This window comes from Tenrec ecaudatus, chromosome 9, assembly GCF_050624435.1.
Source record: "Tenrec ecaudatus isolate mTenEca1 chromosome 9, mTenEca1.hap1, whole genome shotgun sequence".
Lineage (NCBI taxonomy): Eukaryota > Metazoa > Chordata > Mammalia > Afrosoricida > Tenrecidae > Tenrec > Tenrec ecaudatus.
The window spans coordinates 102,093,426-102,104,093 of record NC_134538.1 but is presented as its reverse complement, the minus strand read 5'-3'; the positions used below and the strand labels follow the sequence as shown (position 1 = coordinate 102,104,093).

At 43.1% G+C, this 10,668-nt stretch overlaps 1 non-coding gene across 1 annotated transcript; it reads right to left on the bottom strand.

Moving 5' to 3' along the window:
- Nucleotides 1–9,852: 9,852 nt before the first annotated feature.
- On the bottom strand, nucleotides 9,853–10,016 carry LOC142457579 (U1 spliceosomal RNA). Its single transcript, XR_012786287.1, has one exon. It is a non-coding gene; the product is annotated as a U1 spliceosomal RNA (small nuclear RNA).
- Between the last annotated feature and the right edge of the window lie 652 nt (nucleotides 10,017–10,668).

Sequence of the window (10,668 nt, the reverse complement as noted above, 5' to 3'; positions counted from 1 at the left end):
TGGGCGCAGGACACAGTGCAAGTAAGAGTTGGTAGGAAATGTGGCCGATATGAAGCGGACAAGTCCGGACCATGTCAGCTAAGGTGCAGGCCACACTGTAGTGACCGTATCAGGTTACAACATGACGCCTTTGGGCCAGGGAAGTAGGAGGAGCATCTAAAGTCAGCAACTTACTGCCAAGGAACCAGGCTGCGCCTTTCTCTAGACTGGCCTCTTAAAAGCAGACCTTCCAGCAAAATACACTGTGGGAAAAAGTCACCTTTCCTCGGTGAATACCTCCCCCACCCCAACCCTTCCCCTCTGCTCCAGTTTCTCGTTGGGAAGACGCGAAGTTGCCACAGCCGCCTCCAAGTTGCTCTGCGAACCACTCACAGAACAGGAATGCTCAAGGAACTTACTCTTCGGCCAAGTGATGCTGCTCCAGATTTCCCAATCCCAGCATCTCCGGCGCCCAGCCCTCGCCTTGCACACCAATAAACCGCTGTCATGCTGCTGGCTGCATGACAGAAAGCCAATCTCCTGAGAAGCTCATGGCGGAGCTTTCACAAACTACTCAGGGCAATCCTCCTACTGAAGGCACAGTACTTCCTCAGTACTTCCTGATTTCACACACACACGCACGCACCGCACACACGCACACCACACACACACGCACACCGCACACGCGCACACCGCACACGCGCACACCACACACGCGCACACCACACACGCGCACACCACACACGCGCACACCACACACGCGCACACCACACACGCGCACACCACACACGCGCACACCACACACGCGCACACCACACACGCGCACCACACACACGCGCACCACACACACGCGCACCACACACACGCGCACCACACACACGCGCACCACACACACGCGCACCACACACACGCGCACCACACACACGCGCACCACACACGCACGCGCCCGCGCGCGCCCCTGGTCCTTGGGTAAATATGGCCCCTTTTAAACTGAACGAGTTGATTAGATGAAATTGCATGCACCTCATTTGTGATCGTGTTGCTCTTATCCACCTGCCTATTGTTGGAGCCACCTGGGTGAGTTGAGTGCTTGACCTCAAGGATGACTAAGGGTCACAGGCTTGGGGGTATGGCTAGTCTATCTAAAGAGGAAGCCTGTTATTTTTATGATTTTGAGTTTTGCTCCACAAATTCTGCCACTGCCTCGGGACCCCTAGGACAGCTGATTGTGGTAGCCAGCAACCACCAGGTTCTTCTGGTCTCAGGGGGTGGAGACCAACGTTTCCCTGGTCCATGAGGTCTCTGGACTCATTGTTTCTACGGGGCTTTCAATGTTCATCATTCTGCTTTCCCTCTGCCTGGGGAGAACTACTAGTTACATCTTAGGCGGCCACTCGGGAGCTTTTGAGATCCCAGTCACAACTCACCAAAATAGCATGCAGAAGTCTGTCTTTGTGGATTATGTTATGGCAATTGTCCGGGGTGTCCCATGAGACAAGGATCCTGATCCCCCGGGCGCAGTGAGTCATTCCCTCAGGGTGTTTGGCTATGTCTAAGAGGCTGTCATAACTTTGCCCCCGTGTGCTCCACCCAGTGTGCTCACCTGCCTCCACCAGTTATACCAGCCTCCCTCGTTTTGAGTCTTGCTGTCCCCTTCACCCAAGTGAACACGCGTGTACCCTTTTGTGGGTACGTCTAGATCTTTTTCCTACCTTATTCAATATTGAACTTTCCTTTCTCAGATCTTTATGCTGTAAGAAAACTGCAGGTGTTTTTAATATATAATATGCCCTATTAAGATTATCCCAGTGGAGTTGGTTTCCTGGAAGACTACAAGTCTGGTCTGTCACCCCACCCCCTCCAACCACCTGATGCCACTACTTCCAAATCATGGAACTTCCCCATCCACTCAGGGACTACAGGACTCTGGGGGCAATTGCATAGACCATGTTTCACAAACAGGCCCTGGGACCCCTGGGAAGGGAGCTAGCTGTGCTCATAAGAACGGGGACTCCCCAGGTTTTACTATAGGTTTTCAATGTGGATGGGAGTAAGGGGCGAGCAGGGTGAACAGGGTGGAATTGATACCTGAAAGGGAAAGGGGGGTCATAATTAGGAGTGTTTCCTTTTTCAACACACTTCCTTGGGCGAAGAAGCGCTGTAGGAGGTCAGTTTTACAGTACAAGGTTGATATTCTTGTAACAGCATAGGATGTGTTGAAATCAACACTCGAAGAGTGCTCGTGGGTATGTGGAAGTCTATCAGTGTCTTACAATGAAACTCCCTATAGGAGCAACAATGTGCTTTGCGAAGATGCACCTTCATCTTAAGGGCATTAAGGGAAGGAGGCAAACACACCTGAGCCACTTTGTCCTACTCCATTTAATTTTTTATGCAATCTACAAAAGAGAATGAAAAGCCTAGCTAGCATCTCTTGTTACAAATGCTCACAAGGTTTCACTAAACATTTCACTAAGTTCCAGGGATGTTACAAAGTTTGTGGAAAATGGAACGAAAGGTAATGGAAGCGTTCCGTGAGCTTTTGGAATTATCCTCAGATATAGTTTACTCTCATGGCATCCAGAGTGGCAAGTCCCACAGAATCACCTACCATTTGTAGATGAGTACACGACAGCAAAACGCTTAGGTAAATACAATTTCGTTTTTGCAACAGTTGTTTTGTCTTAATCATTCCACTTAAATTTTTTCTTTTTTTTTCTTCTCACTGAACTGATTGGTGGCTATGAGGTTGCAAGACCTTATGAAGGGCAGAGGGCAAAGGGGGGTGATCACTTTTTAAAATCTAACCATGAACCAAGTGTAGTTCTGCCACTAGAATCAGCCACAACGCATCTGAAATAACCGGTAATCTCAGCAATGCCTTCCACTCCAAAACTCAGGGAAATCTTTCCCTGTGAACCAGAGCGATTAGCTAGTTTGATCAGGGATTATATGTAAGGAGGCTGGCCATCCACGTTCACCTTTCAATCACTCATTCCCTCGTAGGACATCTAAAGACATGAAATATCTTACGTCAGAAATGTGCACATCCCACTGACATTAAGCACACTGAATTTTGTATGTTCTGAACTAGAATTAGCAGGCTCTTTCTACAATATAATATCACCAACTGGGGGGAAAAGGTGACTGCCTCTCAGAGATTCTTGTGCATTAGATAGACGAAATTTTTCCTGTACCAAGCTTGTGCCTTTGAGCAATTTTGATCCTGATCTCTCCATTTGGTCTTCGGGATCTGAGTGGGAAAAGTAAAACAAGTGGTCATTGCTGAAGGGGTTTCAATAATTGCTTTAATGGGACAGAGTGATTCTATGTGAAGGCCTTGTGAGAACTCAGGAAGAGACCATCAAAGGAACCCTGTTTTCACAGCTTGTGATAAGGTAATACCGATAAGTAGGAATGGCACCATTTATCCCAGAGACCCCCGAGACTTGGGTTGACTACATCATTTATAGCTCACGCCAGGCCCCTTTAGCGAGTGAAGGTGGTTGCAATGAACAATTATGCAGAAACAACAGGTGTGAGCCAGGACCGTCAGGGCATATGGTCATTACTCCGACCCTGGCAAGGAGATTGATTATGGGAAAACGCTGACATGGGCAGGTTTCCATTTAGTTTCAATATGACAAAGTTTAATACGGGCTCCTTTTAACTGGAGAGCTTAGTGATGACCTAGTCGTGTCCTCTTTTTATTGATTTTTCTGTGAGCATGGAACTGCTAACTACAAGGTCAGTGGTTCAACCCCACCAGATGCTTGCTCCTCTGGAGAAAGATGAGCCTATTTGCTCCTGTAAAGGTTTATAGCATCAGAAACCCTACATAGATTCACTGTACTTAGAATCAACTCAATGGCAGTAGGTTTGGGTTGGGGGGGGGGGTTGTTTATCTATCAGATGGCAGATGATCTGTCAGGCGTATTGATAGGGACATGGATTCTGTTTGTTTTCTTGGTTGTGTTTTAACTCCAGAAATAATCATTAGAGCATACTAATGCCCTTACCACCTCACCACAAATCCCTGTTCTATGGAGTAAGCACATAACCTATTTACCTGGAAAACAGACATTCCCAATCAATTTTTTCTGCATTTACAGTGTCTAAATTTAATGCTCCTTCCAGATCACTTCAAGGACAAAGAACCATTTCTAGCACTGAGCATGGCACATAGTACATGAATAAAAATAACTCTTGGCTAAATGAATGACAAGAACTCAGTATAATAAATAATATCTCATATTTCAACAAGCCGATGAAGCAATGTAAGCACTCACTCATGTATGCCAAGAAATTTGAAAGACAGGCACTTGGCTAATTCATTGGAAGAGATCCACATTTGTACCTCCTTGAAAGAAAGGTGGCCCTTAAAAATAAATAAATAAAAAAGAAAGAAAGGAGGCCCAACAGAATGTGCAAATTATAAAACGTTATCATTGCTATCACATGCAAGTAAAATGTTGTTGAAGAACATTCAACAGAGATTGTAGCAGTACATTGACAGGGAGCTGCCAGAGTTTCAGGCCAGATTCAGAAGAGGACTTGGAACAAGAGATGTCGTTGCTGATGTCGATGGAATTTGGCTGAAAGCAGAGAGTGTCAGAAAGATGTTTACTTATTTTTTATTAACTATGCAATGGCATTCGACTGTGTGGACCATAAAAAACTGTGGATAGTTTTGAGAAGAACGAGAATTCCAGAATACTCAATATCTGCACATGGATCAAGAGGCAGTTGTATAAACAGAACAAGATCATAAAGCCCATTTTAAAATCAATCAATCAATAATTTCTCAAAAAGGACTGTAACTCCTTAGGAGAATAGAAAGCTCCATCTTTCTCTCATAGAGTGGCTGGTGGCTTTGAATTTCAGAACATATGGAAAATAATATATTTCTTTGTATCCAACTCTCCCCAAACAGTTGATACACTGGAGTCAGCCAAAACACTTGCCTATCCAAGGTGCAGTATAGCACCGATGAAACACACGACTTTCCTCTAGTTCTTTGGTGCTTCCTTCCCCCCACTATCATGACCTCAATTCTACCTTACAAATCAGATTAGATCAGAACATGCACGCTGCTACAGACAAGAGCCCGTGACACAGGGAATCCAAGATAGATAACCCCTCCACCCCAGGGCCAATAATGAGAGTAGAGGTACCAGGAGGATTAGGGGAGGGTGGGTGGGGGGGAGGGGGAATCAATCACAAGGATCAACCTATAACTACCTCCCAGGGGAACAAGCAATGGAAAAGTGGGTGAGTGGCGATGAAGGACGATGAGGATATGAAAATAATAATCTAATAACTTATCAAGGGTTCATGAGAGAGGGAGAGTGGGGGAGTTAGGGGAAAGAATGGTGAGCTGATATCAAGGGCTCAAGTGGGAAAAGAATCCTGTGAAGTGTTGATCGCAGCATATGTGCAAAGGTGCTTGGCACACTTGATGAATGTATGGATTGTGACAAGAGATGTAAGAGCCCCCAATAAAAGTATTTAGTTAAAAAAAAACTTGATTATCACAGAAGACAAGCTCTTAGAAAAGATAGTACCTCTACATAGAAACAGTTTCTAAAAGCCTATAACAAAGCAGTCTTTTTGTTTTGCTTCGCTTTGTTTCTTTTGAGTTATCCAGTAGGACAGCCACCTTGAAAGAGGGATTTGATGTTGGTGTTGAACAAAATAGTTCTTCAGTGACCTGATTATGGAATAAGATGGAGAAAAGTCATGAACGACTTGTAGAAGAACCTAGAAGAAAGTGGAGTGAAACCAACAGAACAATATAAACCAGATGGATAGTTGTGTTATCTGCTAACTTTGAGAGAGGTTGTGTGAAGACTCCCGGCACTTCTTTGCTTTTACAAGTAAGTATGAGTCGATAATTATCTCAAGGTAAAATATTAAGATGATTTTTAAAAAGAAATTAGAAAGTTGAGCTGGAGAATTAAATGGTCTTTAAACTAATTTCATGATTAATTAATTTGAATTGCTAAAAGAGTATAATGGGAGCATCTCAAGTGTTTCATTCTACAGCAAATGCCCACTGAGCATTCCCTCTGTTCCTCAGTCCAGGCATTGAGCTGACAGTGGCCACAAGACATTGTTACTGTCCTCGCGGAGCTTATCACCTCCTGGTACCCAGACCGGAAAACAAATACTAGTCAAATAGCTATGCAATATGGTCAGGGATGCTAATTTCTCTGAAGACAAAATAGCAGAGTTAGAGCGTGATGAGGCAAATCTTTTAGCGTGTTCACGAACAGCTCTCTGATAAGGTAACATGAGGATGGAACAAAGGGAAGGAAGGAATCCTGTGATATCTGAGGAAAACCTGTTCAAGACAGGTGCTCCCATAAGAGCGAAGGCCCGGGAGGAGTGCATGCCTAGCATGTTTGGGCAGCAGTCAGAGGGTCCATGTGAGGCCAGAGGGGAAGCAGAGCCGTGGGGGATGAGTTGGGACATGTAGGGAGAAGGCCAGAAGCAATGTAGGACATGAAGGCCACCAGAAGGACTTGGATTTTAGGGTAAGGGAGCGGGGATCACTGGAGTGTTTCAAACAGAGAAGTGACAGAATAAAACTCCAAAGTCGCTGCCATCAAATCCGTGCCAACTCACAGCAACCCTTCCAGGACAAGGCAGGTTGGCCCCTTTGGCTTTCTGAGGCTGTAACTCTTTTGGACAGTAGCAAGCCCCACCTTTCTCCTGCAGAGTGGCTGGTGGCTTCGAGTTTCAGAACTCATGGTTAGCAACCCAATATATAACCCCCTATACCTCCAGGACTACTTATTTAAAGAATAGGATTTATATTTGTGAAATTATCACTCTGCTATCAAAGATCCCACTTTGGGTGAGAAAGTTGAACAAGACGCTATTGTACTAATCTAGATGAGTCATTAGGCCCCCTGATAGTGCTGTGGGTTACAGGCTGGGCTATCTGTTGCAAGATCATCAGTTCTACCCTCACCGGCTGCTCTGCAGGGGAAAGATGAGACTTCCTGTTCCCATAAAGATTTGTTTTGACATGTCCTTCTGTCTATTTAACAGAGAGATATTCATCTGCTCTGTATCAGGATCCCTGTTCCTCTGGTGACTATCTGTATGTGTATTTATTTATTGTTTTCAGTGTTTATCTGTGCAAGATAGGCGGAATAGGCAATCTCACAAAGAGAGTGACTGGTCTGAATGGGAAGTGTCGGGGGAGGTGAGCGGAGAGCCAATGATGATGGGTACAGGGAAACAGTTAAATGTTCTAAAATTGACGGTGATAAGAGTATAGCTTTTCTGGTCAAGTTCAACCAATCAAATTGTATCTAAGAAGAATTACTGAGAGGTGAACCATGGGTAAACATAATAGTAGGGTAGGAGGAAAGAAAAGAGGAAATAAAAATACATATATGTGTATTTGTTTTTGTATGTGTGTGTACATATGTAAATACAACAAGGAAGCAGATGGACTTTGTGCCTCTACTTAAATCTACTCCAGTTCAAGAACGGTTTGTTCTAATAATGTGGCATTGTATGATACCCACCTGTCTGACATGATCGCTGAAGACAAAATGATGCATGAGTAAATGTGAAGAAAGCTTTTGGGACCTGGTTATTAAAAGATATAGGATCTGGGGGCTTAAAGGCTTGTAGTTAAACAAGCAGCCATCTAGCAGGGAAACAACAAAGCCCAGAGTGAAGAAACACACCCACTTGTGTGATTATGAGGTGTCAATGGGAAGAGCTATCAAAGTTCAAAACCAAGCAACCAAATAGATGTGAAGGGGGGTGGATATAGGGGAGACCCAAAACCCACCTGTAAGATGTAAGATAATTGGACAGTTCCCCTCAGCAGGGCCAGAGAAGGTATGAAAAATCCAGGGTTGATAAAGGACTGATGAACCACATAACTATATTCTGGTTCTTTAAAATTTCCTCTCTTTACTATTATGGTTTTTGTTTTCCCTCATTAATCATTAGATTTGCATATGTTATTTGTATATCAAAGATCATTCGGTACATGAAAACCAAGACAGCTAACTCTTCAGAAACAGTAACAGTAGTAATGGTTCCCTGGGGGTACAGGAAGAGAGGGTGTGGGAGGGGGAATAGGGAATTGATAGCATTGATGATTGTATAGTCGATGGGATCTAACAACAAAATTGTATGTGAATTGATATATTGGATCATGTAAGATATGGCAAAACAATATTGAAAATAAAAGAATAATAAGAGTTCCTGGGGGGTTAGGTGTATGATGGAGTAATAAAGGGGAGCTGATATCACAGAGTTCAAGAAGAAAGAAAATGTATTGACATTGATTGTGGTAGCAAATGTATAATACTGCTTGATGTGATTGAAGTATGGATTGTTACGATATCTGTAAGAGCTATTAATAAAATGATTAAAAATTAAAAAGAAACTTCACAGCAATGAAAACTAAGACTCAAATATATATTTATATATATAGTTATGAATATGGAACTTCAATAGAGTTTCCATTTAATGCAATGGAAAGGATGGTGAAGGGTGTTTAGTATGTTTATGATTGAAACGCTTGTTAAAAAACCTAATAGACGTCTCATGTAGGCAAAGCGTCTATATTTGAAGGACAGGTTGGGAAATGTTAGTAATATTTGGAGGGCATTGACCTGGAGAGGACATTTAAAGTCAAGGGGGCTAGATAAGATGTCCAAAGGAAAGACTTTGAATGGAGAAGACAAGTAGCCCAAGAACTGAGCCATGAGAAGTTCCAACATTTAGAGGGCAAAGGATGAAGAAGAGACGAAGAAGACTGTGAGATAGGAGAGGATCCAAGAGAAAGAAGTGTCCAGAGACCAAGGGGGGCAAGTTTCAAAAGAGAAAGTAATCAATGTGGACAAGGTGTTGAAAGGTAGAGAAGGTGAGGATTGAACATTGATCATTGGATTTGGCAAATAGAAACCTTCAGTAGCCTTTTCCACTAGGCACAATGGTAGGGCCAACAAGGAGCCATGGAGAGAAATACGGCCACGGCTAGAAAGGGTATGAAGTTGAGGGAAATTTCTCTGGTGTTGTTGCTGCTGTTCGATATTGTAGGTATCGCATGTATGTGTGCTGATGGAAAAGTTCCCTGCACAAAGAAACTGTCTTGAGCGGGAAAGTTAGAATTAACAAATTGACGTTTTGTAAGTCTGAATGAGAAGTATGCCAGCTACATCATTCTGAATTAATTTAAAAGGAAGCAGGTCGAGAAAGGCATTCTCAGCAGTATTACTATTATTTCTTGGTCATGACCTCAGCTGGACCCTTGGGTGACAGTAAATTCAAGAGAAAGAAACCGGAACACAGAAAGTACAGGAAACCTCTGGTCAGAAAACAGGTCTGATGTGATTACATGAGGCGTGACTGAAAGCAAAGAAAAGCAACAACAAAAAGGCTGACACAAATGACGGTCTAGAGGTTTTATTGATAAGTATGCAAACATTGAGGCACGTGCTTTTCTGGGTTTGGTCTTTATTAGTTATTCTTTGTGAGATATTATATGTAATACTTAAAAGCAAATCAGAGAATACAGAAGTACAGAAAACAGAAAATACATCATCCTCTCTTGCTTTCTCTCTCTCTCAAATCCTACTGCCTGTTAGCAGCTTAGTTGTTTGGTACAGATCTTTTAATTTGTGTGTGTGTGTGTGTGTGTGTGTGTGTGTGTGCACGCGCGCACAAATGTACATACATGAAGAGACTTCAAAACATCTCTAGAGAAATAGAAATTAAAAGATAATGGAATTTTTCCACCATTTATTTGAAGTTCCCCTGTGTATCTATACAAAATTATTTTACAAAAATGGGATTATATATGATGCTATTGTGCAACTGGTTTCTTTTTTTTTTTTTCAGGAGAGAGCGCGAACGCAGTCCCCCACTACCACAAATTATGCGGTCGAGTTTCCCACATTTGGGGAAATCGCAGGGGTCAGCACATCCGGAGTGCAGTGGATAAGCCTCGCCCTGGGAAAATTACCTTCGTGATCATGGTATCTCCCCTGCCAGGTAAGTATGCAACTGGTTTCTTATATTTAAAACATATCTGTTGTATTTTTTCATCTCAATAAAAATGGCTCTACTGCCTTGATTGTATAATATGAATAGAGAATACATAAACATGATATTCTACATAAAAGAGATAATAGAATATATATAGAATCTCCTTCAAATCTGTTAACTGGTCAATTTTTCCCCAGGGGCAAAAATTGTTACTATACACATCCTTCTATACATTGCTTCTTAAAATTTAACCACACACACACATCCGCACACAATTGTACTCAAAACGTATTGCTACAAAATCATAGAAACACTTATTTTTTTTAAATATGCAACTATTGTTTGTCAATATACCTTCCATCTGGGTCTACATACTTCTGAAGGTGGGAAGTCTGCCTTTCTAACCCTTCCCCAAAGAATTCTGTAATCTTCGATTGATGCCACGCCCCAGCAGCGGCGGCGGCGTCCTCGAGGGATTCAAATTGCGCTCCTTTTCAACGTTCTTGGAGTTTGGGAACAAACAAAAGTCTGGAAGGACAGAAGCAGGCTGGTAGTGGAGCAGAGGTGTGGCTTCCCCGTGAAAACTCAGAGGAGAGCCTGTGCTACCCTGGAAGGTTGATGTGGTGCAGCCATGCGAGACAAAACTCTGTGGAGCACTATTCTTGG